The following is a 12,319-nucleotide window of genomic DNA, read 5'->3' as shown; positions in this document are numbered from 1 at the left end:
TTAAAATTCCTTTACATCATTATCACAGAGAAACACTGAACTTCAGAATGATAGAAGAGTCCTGCAGGTTCTCTTCCCTATTCATTCAGGTCCCCCATCTCTAAAGAACATTGTCAAGAGGATGAATTCAAAATTCCAAACAGGGAGACTGGAGCAGTTGGAAAAAAAAAAAAAAAAAAAAAAAAAAAAGGACAAACAAAAAGAACCAACCCCCCGCCCCCCCCAAAATAAAATAATAATAATAATAAAAAAAAGCTAAAAAAATACAAAATTACAAAATTTAGAAATGAAAGGACTATCACACATAAATATCAATAGATAGCTTGGTACTTACAGGATCCTTAAGAAAATGAAACTTGCATTAAAACAATTTGCAAGATAGATACTAGTGATATTTGGTTTATATTTGCCCGATATGCTTCACAAGCTGTCCATTAAGATTTCTCAGAAGTGATTATTCTATTCCGTCTATTTGTTGGATGTTTAAAATGGGATTTGGGCTTAACTATAGTGGTAGTAAAATACAAAAATAAAAGGAGTAACAGTAAAAAAGAGATTGCAATATTTGAATTGATAATAATGACCTCACTTCTTAACATCTTAAATCTTAAAGAATAACAAAGTAGAAAAATAAAGATATGCACATACATATACTCTAATCTTTACAGATATCAGTCTATTTTATTACTCTGTTTTATATGAGCTTACATTCATTGTAGACTTGACAATGAACTACAAAGTTATTATGAAAACTGTACACATCACTGCTTTGTTTGCTCCTATCAGTTCTGACAGGAGCTGATGGTACATGAATCACTTGCAATTTTTATTGAAATGTCATTACTCCTTTAGCCTGCGTGATTCTCACATCTTGATTCACAGAACATTCATTTTCCTAGTGAGAAACATTCAAAATTGTCATACCTGTAAACTGAATTGGCTTGTATACAAAACCTTTTCAAAAAGAGTAATTTAAATTTGACCTAGTAAAATATCAAGTGTTTCTTATCTGCCAACAATGGTATTCTTCTTATCAAGTTATGCAGTCATTAGGACAACTCAGAAATAACATGCCTCGTGTTATCAAGTACAATGATGATAATTGTTATTTATTAGTATTATGGCTATAAAGTGGTCCCTGAAGGGTTCCTATAACTGAGGTTACCACTTTTAACAGTTTAATCACTTGAATTCTTTTGACAAGAAAAGATATAATTACCTAATTAAATGGGAAGGGATATAAGTATTTCACATTCCTCTTTGACAAAGACAATAGAAAGTGTCCCTCATTTTAGATATTTTTATTTGGCAAGAGTAAGGCCGTGGTAAAGAAGCCTCTCTAAAATTATTTATTTCTCCAAACAGACTTCACAGCAAGCCAGAATTGGGCACAGAAAACTCATTGCTAGCCTAAAGAGCACTGTTTTTCAGAACATTCCTCTGCTGTTCCTAATGCACTTACTTAAGCTGCAGCAAATGTCACTGAAGTCAACTGGGACCCCAACAGACAGTTATAAGGCAACTATTTCCTGTGCTCATCGTTTCTGTGACACAGCTGTAATTTCAACGCAGGAGAGTTTTCCCAGGCCCTCTTCATTGCCTGAACAGAAAAACAAGATTAACTATGGAACTGTTGGCTGTTTTCTTGCCAGAACACTCCCTAACTTTCTGACTTTTTGAAAATGTCTGTTCATAGGCTTTAAGAAGTTTAAGTAAATGGATTAGTTATTGGCAAAATAAATTCCTATAGAAGCACTTCTGATGGCATAATTTTAATGGAAGGTTATGCTTGCCCTTCACACAGTGCTCATTTTATGCAATATTCTTACATCGTGGGTTAAAATGTATGTGGAGAGCAGTGACATTTACCTAGCCATGGTTTAGAAATACTGTACATTAACAGGGGTCACTAAATAACATGATTATGAAACACAATCTTTCAGCTGGGATAGGAATTAATCATGTGGGTGAGTACTTTTTGCCCCTTTATCCTACCTTTTCAGTCATATTACTTTCTCTTATGAATGCTCTTTTAAGATGACTTTTTCTTGGCTCCTTGAATCAGTATTTTCCTGAATACAAAGTGGATGGAAAAAATTACCAACTTAGAAAAAGGTATTTACTTTAGTGTTACAAGTATCACAAGATACAGGATCTCAGAGAATCAAGCTTTTCAAACCTTCTCGCTAGATAAAAAGAGCTTACTTTCTAGAGAAAAACCTGTTTTACCAGCTTGACTACACCTTCTCTCCCTTCTTTCTGCATTATCTCTATTTAACCAAATTGGCTATTGAACAGCACCTGGCTGAGCAAAACAAAAAACCCAACAGGTCAACAGAGACACTTGAATATTTCTTGCATCTGAAATGAATTTGTTCTGGCCAGATGAGTACATTTATCCAGTTAGGGAGCAGTAAAAGAACCATGTGCCTTACCTACCCAAGCAAGTCTAAAGAACATGGCTCACATGCAAATGATATCAATGATATTCACTGGGATTTTAAGAGTATCCAGAGGCATCAGTCAGGTCTGGGACCCTAATGTGCTATTCAAACACTGATCAAAAAGCACCTTTTACTTGCAAGAGCTCACAGACTAATTAGACAAGAGAAGCAAACCAATGTAGAAGACTATGCACAAACAATACCGTGAGTTCAAGTCTCTTGTAATTAACTCCCAGTCTCTGCAGAACAGGATGAGGAAATGTTCTAAGTGTAGACCTTTCTCCCATTATCGTGCAGCTAAACATAAAGGTGCAATGAGCTCTGTTACTGAAATAACACACCACCACCAACACTACACTGGTGGAGAATTTGCTTTCAGGACCCTCAGGTTCATGCTCACATTGTCAGTATACAGTCAATTGCCCAAGCTGCATAAACTACAAACACTTGGTGAAAGTTGGGTCAATATTTTATCACAGGTCCAGATTGTCTGATGCAGAGAAACTACCTTTTACACTCAGCAAAAAGGGATTGAGCCACAACAACAGAAAAACAGATTCCTGAACATACCTAGAGCAAGCTCAAAATCAGTGCCAGCCGTAGTAAGTGTATTCTTCAGTAACCTACTAAGCATATTCTCCAGTCAGCTCATATACAACAGCAATAGCTGTGTGGCCTTCCAGGTGTTGACAGGTGTCAAGACAGATGTTAACTTTACCTGAGGATACTGTAGTCCATCCCCAAGATAATTTCATGAGCATTGCTAAAACCTGTCATCTTTCTACATTAATAATGATGTTCATAGGTGAAATGAGGCAACAAACTTCATACAGACTTGTTACATGAACTACCTGTTGCAAAGTTCAATGGGTTTTCATAGATACTTTTAATTAGTACTAATATGGTTTCAGAGCTTTCATACATCTGCACAGAACTGAGATTTTGCTCAGGCTGAGTATGAAGAAGAATACATAAGAGAAAGTTAAAACGTCCTTTAAATTGTGATGGCCATTCTAGCTTTTTATAACATACAACAAGTAAATAATCTATGTCTTGTTAGTATTATGGCTATGGTTCATAGTTTATACTGTTGTTTCAGTCAATATTATTCTCTCAAAACTTCATTGTGTTAAAAACCTACATGCACATATCAACATGTAAACACACACAGAGTTCTACTACATTTTTTTTTTTTTTTTTTTTTCCGTTAGGACAGCTACCAGCTAGAAAGTACTGCGTCTGCCGATGCAGCTCAGTATATGTGTATCATGGATTCCAAATTATGGAAAGAGGTCAGAGCTCTGAACTTGACTGCCACAGGTGACTGCCACTAAAAAAAGGAGAAGACTGTAAGCATGTCCTTTGAAGACTTGGTCAATGAGTTTCTGCTTACCTTGAGCTTACAACCCTCTTGAGCTTTATATATTTTTAAAATCAACCAGTGAATCAACAACCAGCACATTGAAGTGCCACCTTAAATCTTACATGAGCATAGACATTCCATCACCAAAGCAGAGGAAACTGTCTCTTGGCAATACATTTACAGTTCCTGCAGAGCTTAGGCCTTGTTTTTCCTGTGCTTAAGACAAACATTATGCTCTGTTTTAGATCCTTTACACATTACATGGAAGATGCCATGAAATATCAATGTGAGTGTTCACAGGCACAGTGAAGAAAAAAAAATAATGCTTCAGTTGGATCAGATCCCACCACCAGTCTGATTACATGGTACAACAAACACCACTCTGCTTGCTTGTCCCTCCTGCACCTTACTACTGAAGGCAAAGCAAAAATTCCACCTTGTTCATTATACCCGTAATTCTTCTAGCATAGGAAGTTGATGAAAGTTTGTACCATGTCCAAAACTTTCACAATACCCTTGAGTGAAGAGCCTGGCAGTGGACCTCCTGGCTGCAGCCGGGTCAGCAAGTTCAGATGTGGTCTGATCTTCTTGCCAAAAACCAACATACTCTGGAGAGTCCCCTTGTCCTCAAAATGGCTCCAAAGAGCACTGATGTGCAGGATACAAAACAAGGCAGCGTTGACAGAAGCGATTGAGAAAGCTCTACCACAAAATTGCATTTAGCTTGGGAATTATAAAACACTCTAAAAAAGAGAGTATGGGAATATAGGGCTAAATCTCTAAATTTTTAGACATATTCTGTCAAATAATTCAAAAAGTTTTCAACCCTATCAGTCACGCTCAGAGAATGCAGTCTTTTATGATCCCCTTTACATCATCATGAGGTAAACTGGTTAAAATCAAGAAGCAGCACATTTTGATATTGATGAGAATATAGATTTGTAAAGTGATTCATGGAATACCCACTGTTCTTCATTTCAGATTATAATTTCCTTTTGAGAAGGGACCAAGTATTTTGTCTTTCTCTAAAGTTTCAGACATTTATATCAGTGTCCACATAACCTTTAATTCTTTTGTATTAAAATGATATTTAAAAATGAATTGCAATGCAGTATAATGTTAAATTATAAAAACTGAAGTTGCCAGATAGCAAAATGTAATATTCTTGTCAAACTGCATAAAGAACTAGGGCACGTTATCAACAAGGAAAATGGCAAACTTGTGACCATTTCTTCATTACAAAGGAACTGTGAAAAATAATTTCAGAAGTATTTAACCCACAGTAGGTGCTAAATTAACTGGAAAATCTAGATGTAGCTGTCTCTGGGCGGAAGCTTACATCTGAAGTGAGATAAAAACCTGAGGCAAAATCTTAGATTTATTCAAGTTCAGGATGGTTTTAGTATTTGCTTGAGTAGGCTTTTAACTACTGACCTTCATTGTGACACCTGTAAAGTCTGGCTTCAGGACTGGGGTTGGTAAGATCCCAAAAACCTATCCTTGAGCTCTTCAGAAAAAGTGGTTATGCAAGACAGGATCTTCATGTCACCTAGGGCTAAAAGACTGTGAAGACCAGCCAAAAACAGATGTTGAATACAAAGCTTGTAATAGTCTTCAGCACAGTTATCATGAAGATTTAGACACCATTCAAAATATCCAGTGTAGTTAAAGTGAGAAACTAAAGAAAGAAAACTAACCTTTTCTTTATTTGTGTTCTACAGCATTAGGAGATCACAGCAGAAGTCACTATTTAATTCAGTCCCTTACAGCTTTGCCTCTATTTGCATGGGCCGAATTAGAATTTGCTGAGCCCACCATGTAAAATCTAGGAGTAAATAAGCTGTCCCCTTGAAGTTATGGCTCTGACAGCTTGTGTTATGAACAATTAGGAGTTTGTGCCTTTTGTATCTAAATCTCGAATTTAGCTTTTCAAACAGTTGCTGTGAAAGAATTCATTCCTTACTTCAATATTTTTAAAACTTCCCCCAAATTTACTTTCTACAATAAAACAATAAGAGAACCATAACAATAACAGCATTTTTAGCACCCCAAAATAATTTAAGTGAAATTGACAGCAAGGGTGATGCATGCTCCAGATAATTGTATGCAATGCTCTGCTGTAAGATTTACTTGGTGAATGAAGGAAAATGATGAGAACCTCTGTTTAGACTGTTTGGTTCAGTTGCCTTATGTAGGCATTTAACAAACAACAACAACAACAACAAAAAAGTAGTCACTGTCACGAAATGAATACAATAAATTGCCCTTTGCATCAACCATCAAAGTATTCTTCTGTCACCTGCACAGTGCCTATCAGTCAGCTGTACACCTGAGGAACAACACTGAGGGTATGCCTACGGCACTCACCTTGCAAAACTGCTATTGCACAACATATGATGGTCAACAAAGAAGGATGAAGGAAAGGGCAACAGGTTCATTTGGCTACTTATCAAGGCCTTAGTGTAATTATACAGTGGGATCTTGCTGTGTTAATATGCCTTAATTAAACTGAGTTTGTTTTTGTGCTGTTGGACCTACCACAAATTCACATGTATAACTACAGAATTAAACTATAAAATTAAATTATGTGAAAACAAATAAAAAATTACTTTATTATCACTGTTACTACTACTGAACTCAGGACCTTGCTGTCTGTTGCTTGAATTCCTTGCTGCCTAAACTGTGTAGATCTTTCTCAAAGTCTTCTTATACAGTGCTTCAACTGTACTCTTAAGCAGAAAAAGATACAAACTCACCACCTCTGCAAATAGGGTGTAAACTCTCAAAATATGACTTCTGTTTTTCTGAAGGGCATGACAAATTATTATAGACTAAGATGCTGAAATGGCACTAATTGTGTGGCTGAGGCTTGCTGGGTTTTGATGACAGTGTCACATGCTGCCAAGCTGTTTCAAAACAGTCATTTACACAGTAGCAGCAGTTACAATGTGAATCCCAGATTAGAAGACTTGCTGTTTTGAGGGATTTTTCTTCAGGGAATGGCATCTGAAGGCCTGATATGAAAAGAAAAAAAATGTGCAGAAAAGTGTGGGAAACCTGTTTCAAGTCATCAGTATCACAGATGAAGTTCATAAAGATCAGAACAGAAATTAAGATCAGAATATCCAGATCTGATTCTGGTTAGAAAAGTTACAAAGAAAAACTTGTGTTATGTAGGCATTATAAAGGTTATTTTAGTACATAAAGTGTCTAATATGTATTGTATTTGTATATACAATGTCTAGTTTTTCTTCCAACTAAAAAGGAAAAGCCATTTTACCTATAATGATAAAATATTGTACTTTACAAGTAAACTAGGTACATGGTACCTACTAGAAAGTTTGGAATTATATCAGTATTACTATCAGACATTAAGACTGAGTTGCATTAACTATACTTTCCAAACATTTTTCTAGAAGTATGCTTCTTCTCTATGTTATAGTATTAGGTGCTTGCTTTCATACCGATTATGAATACTATGGTTGTATTTTACTTTTACAGTTATAAATGTACAATATTAATGTTTTCCATTGTTAACACTTAAATTTTCCTGTTTTCAAAGATATACCAGCAAACAAACTTACCCATGGACACCTTATTTTGCAGTATATTTCTGCTAGTGCATATAGTTGTCTTTATTCAGTATAAAAGTATTTAAACTTATTTTTATACATTTAAGGTCTAAGCAACACTTTCCACTCGATAACTAAGCTGCATTTAAGAAATTTCTTGATCTTAAATAAATAAAGTTTTGTTTATTTGACTATCTTTTTTTAAACAAACAAAAAACAAAAACAAACAAACAAAAAAAAAACCATCAACAACAAAAAAACTTATGTACATCTGGAACTAAGGGAGAGAAAATATATGGTGCAGCTCCTCCAAGACACTTAGTTACCTAAATCATTGCTGTGGATTAAGCTAGTTCAAGGAAGATAGCTCCTTTAATGAAGGAGAGATCTTCTGAAACAAGCTCTGAAAAATGTCTTCTTTGTTCCCTTACTGCTACATAAAAGAGGAAGAAAGCTTGATCCATCTATGATGCATCTTGAAAGGGGAGCCAACATGCTGAGCTGGCCAGAACACGCAGATCTTGTTTGTGGGGATATGTACTGGGATAACACGAAGACACTCTCTGCCCTATGGTCTCTGTTTAGCTTGCAAGTAAGTATTGTCATATTCACAAAGTCATGCTAACTGAAGGAACAAACAAATGTGGCTGACATTGCTGTTCAAAAAGGGCCACAAAATAACAGCTCAACTCTAGGATTTCCCAAGTAGACACATCAAGATGAAGGCTAGACTTGCTGTAGGACAGACAACAAAAAAGTTCACAACTATTTACTAAGATTTGGTCTTCAAGGACAGATAATTATTTTCGTTGGGAAGTGAGATTAAAAGCAGCTGACACACTAGCAGAAAAACAAAAATGAAGAACAACTGAAAGATTTGGGTGAAAATATAGTGATGGGTATAACTAAACAGCTCAAACAGAAGGCTGGGAGATGAAATTTCCTCAAGAAGCAAACAAAAAAACACAAATAAATAAATAAACATCAACCCCCACTGTGTCTTGCTCAGCACTGAGAAAATTGTAGAAAATATGACATAATTCTTTTTAAAAAGAAGAGGAATAATAAAGCATGGCACACATACTTTGTAGAGATTTCTCCTTTTCTCCAGGCACCATGTTAATGAGGGAAAATGAGAAGGCTAACTACTACTCTCACTAGCTCATGTTGTCTCTGATTCAGAGAGCTACAGCCTTCATAGTTCACCTCTTCTTGCAGGCATCCTGAGAAAGCTCTACAAGAAAAACCTCATGAAGTACCAAGAGGAATAAAATTATTTGACAGTGAGTTCTGTTATGTAGTAGTCAAAGTGTGTGGTGTACGAAACATGACTCCCATGTTCCTCTACACAATTCTGTGCCAGTGGGACACATCAGTGTCTGTGGACCCTGGTACCCCTCATATCTTGTGACATGTCCACTCTATGCCACATGATACCCACTAGGTGCACCTTCGTGTCATATGAGAGGAGGGTAAACGTGCACCTCTTTCAAAAAGGACCAATTTGCAGATGGATTGTCCCCATCATAGTTTGCAAGAGCCTTTAAAGGGAATATTGGCAGCTAGTCTTTCTCAACTTACTGTCATGACACATTTCCCTGGGATCTTTCAAGGCAGGGACACACTGAGGACCAGAGCTTGTGTTTGCAGTCATACAGTCATGCCTGGTGGAGTCAACCATTGTATTGTGGATGGCTGTAAACACTGCAACACAGTTGTATACTTTTTTATAAAACAGGGCTCTGGTTTTAAGTAGCACAGTAAATGAGAGCAGTTAATAACAGGTCGCAAAACTGATCAAGTGGCAGACTGTGAGATCAGTGAAAAGATGACATAATAATTGAAAATGTTAAGTTTATATGGTGATAGACACCCAAGATATGTGCACATTTTGAAATATGTTTGGATTCCTTGTAATCTCAAGTTTCTGAGTACAAAATCTTATAATCTCAGGTTTCTGATTTCAAATCTGTCTGTGTCCCTCAGTTGAAGGGAGAAAGGATGGATGATACAGCAGAGTAAGGGAAAGATTAAGCAATGAACCACATAATTTGGGACATCACAGGGGAGAGTCACAGGAGAAAACAGAGAGAATGAGGAAACAAAATTATGAATGATATAATGGGAAAGGGAGGGACCATCAGGACACACGACCACAGAAGTATGCTGAGAGCAATACTTTTCTTACTTGCAGAAGCATGAAATGACAAAGCTACCACCAGTGATGTAGGATCATTGTAAGCCTTCGAGCAAAAAGGTTCCTTATGGAGATGTGTAGGCCACTGCTGACCTGTTGTAGAGACATGTTCCTGTCTTTCCCTTCAAACACTGCTGCCTGGGAAGCACAGCAGGGTAGTGTTGTGCTGAGGGAGGCTAGGCTTAGAGATGATCCTACTGATAATAAACAGCATGAGGGAATGTGGCAGGCCAAGCTAACCCTGAAGCTCTGGTTTAGGACTGCCAGTGTTACTGCAGGTTCATGTAGGGTGAGCAGAGGGCTGGGGAAAAGATGAAGAGATTGCATCTACCGAATTATTTATTATACTCCGGAGTTATAAACAAACATGTGAGAGCAAGTACATTCCAAACTGAAGTACATTCATCATTACTGTTACCAATAATTAAAATAATTCTTGGTGTTTCCAATAGGAGTGCAAAACTCAGAGGAAAAAAAAAATCCTGAAAACATGAGAATATTATAATGAATTTATCTTCACACAGATCCTGTGAAATAGGTACCCTTATCTGCAGATTACAGAGGAGGAAACTTTGGCATGGAGAGATTGTGATTTGCCCAGGGTCAGGCAGGAAGTCCAGGGAACAGCTGAATAGAGAACCAAGCTCATGAATTCCAGCCCTGTGTTTCAGTCACAAGATCAGTTTTCTTTTCCTTCATTTGAGAATTTCCCATATAATTAAGTTAGGCAAATCCATAATTATGGATTTGAAAGTAACCTTTATACCATCTCCCAGTCCAAGGTATTCAAAATTACATGGGAACGGAAGTCTGATAAAGGAGCTTTTCTGTGCTTTCTGTATATACCAGGAGGAATCTTAAGCACCAAACCAAATAATCTTTAGTGACAACACATCCACTAACAAGACTTAGAAAGAGGTTCTGGCACAGAGATTAAGTCCAAAATATTTTGAGATGCATTTTCAGCTCCAAGCGTGTACCTTTTTCATTCTCTCCCTGGATAGATGCATGTTTAATTACACTTGAGAAGCTGCACCACTTTTCACAGGGGAGCTGGGGAGCCCTGCCCCAGAACATATTGCCACTTAGCACTTGAGGCAACTGTCTGAAAGCTGGATAAGGTCCAGGATCCTTTCCACCAAGACAGGACTTGAAGATTACTCATCCTAATGAGTGAAGGCTTTCAGCATTAAGGAATTTCTCAACAGGTGGAAATAGTCACTGTCTTCCTTGTTTTGCCTGCAGCTTAATCAGGTAATGATTTTCAGGAAATTCTTACCAGTTAAGATCTCATGGACAAGCAAAGGCAGGAAATATTCATTTTGCTTGTGAAAGCCCTCCTGCATGAGGTTGATATGGGCACCCAGCTGCACAGCACTGCAAAGGCTGTTGTAAGCTCTGCTCAGCCCCCACAGAAGACACATAGGTTTCATCTAAACTATATGGCACAATTTTCTGGACCATCTGCGGGTTATTAACCATGATGGTGCAGCAGTATGCCCTGGCAATTTTGTCTGTGTGCAATATCATGCCAGCAAGCCCTTTGCAGCTTCTAGGATCTGGGCTGGTAGTTCTACACAGACCATGCTGTGGCATGTGTGTGTGCCAATCATCTGAAGTCAGGTTGGAGATCTTTTACCTATGACTGCATTGCGTATAGAGTAAGCCTGGACACCCAAGTAGTGTTACAGATGGAAGTATAAGGGCCAAAGGACTTCAGGTTTACAAGGCTAAGAGCAACAACATGTTTTGAGGATGTAATTTAAATTTAATGGCCAATAGTACCAGTCAGGTATCTGAGTCTTCTTGCAGCTGTGACTTGAAGCCTTTCATAGACCACCATTAGAGCTGTACCAAAAGTAGAAGAAAGACTATTGTGGAGCTCTTTATTTTTCTTTTACACTTTTTACCTAAATACATAATTTCATACACATTTTTCTCCCTTTAAAGAGCTTTAAAGCTCCTTACTATTTTGATCCAATAATATCTTATTTGTATGCCTCTGCACTTGATGTGTCTTGTAGCAGCTTCACATTCAACCATGGTTGAATGACACCGCTATCACAGCTTGCTAATAACTAGGCAGAACAATCTTCTTCATAGTAGTGTATATTCATCTCAGGGGAGCCTTGCTTGGTGCAAGTCATGTTCTGATATATCACCATTGCTAACTGCGTGCTGTATCACACACATCATCTAGTTTTATCATCCATCTTTTTTATCCTGTTTGACAAACAATGCTCCTCCAGCGTCTCTTTAAGCTACCAATGTGCTGTATCCATAGTATCCCTCAAATACAGATAAACAGTGTGTGCTTCCTTTCCCATATCCTCCACATTTTCACTGAAAAAAACTGTCAAGCTGGTCTGGCAGAGACTCAAATCCAAGATCTAGACCCCTTGATTTCTACCCCTGTGAAATGCCACTTAGGCTAGCAACATCCTTACAAAGAGGAACTTGACACCAGATTTTTCTTTTTTACACCTGAAATTAAAATTTAGCTTAACATAAGACAACATACAACATGCACAGAAAGTGAAGAACAATGAAAACAGGCAAAACAAAGAGGCTTCTGTGAAGAGTCATTCTACCATATGTTAGTCTCCCCACCATGGAGTGAAGCACGTATCACACCAGCTCTGGGGAGCAGGCAGACACATTAGCCCAGGGACAAGTGACACACCAAAGGGACAACTTGCAGCACCCAGGGGGACGTACTGGTATCACAAAGACAACATGCAGA

At 37.5% G+C, this 12,319-nt stretch overlaps 1 long non-coding RNA gene across 1 annotated transcript; it reads right to left on the bottom strand.

Annotated features, from left to right (window-relative positions):
* Positions 1-331: 331 nt before the first annotated feature.
* LOC118165245 lies at positions 332-11,424 on the bottom strand. Its single transcript, XR_004749940.1, has 4 exons — positions 11,362-11,424; positions 6,564-6,821; positions 1,996-2,072; positions 332-1,600 (listed from the first exon to the last, which is right to left on the bottom strand). It is a non-coding gene; the product is annotated as an uncharacterized LOC118165245 (long non-coding RNA).
* Between the last annotated feature and the right edge of the window lie 895 nt (positions 11,425-12,319).

The sequence above is a fragment of the Oxyura jamaicensis genome, chromosome 3, assembly GCF_011077185.1.
Source record: "Oxyura jamaicensis isolate SHBP4307 breed ruddy duck chromosome 3, BPBGC_Ojam_1.0, whole genome shotgun sequence".
NCBI lineage: Eukaryota > Metazoa > Chordata > Aves > Anseriformes > Anatidae > Oxyura > Oxyura jamaicensis.
This window is presented reverse-complemented; position numbering and strand designations above follow the sequence as displayed.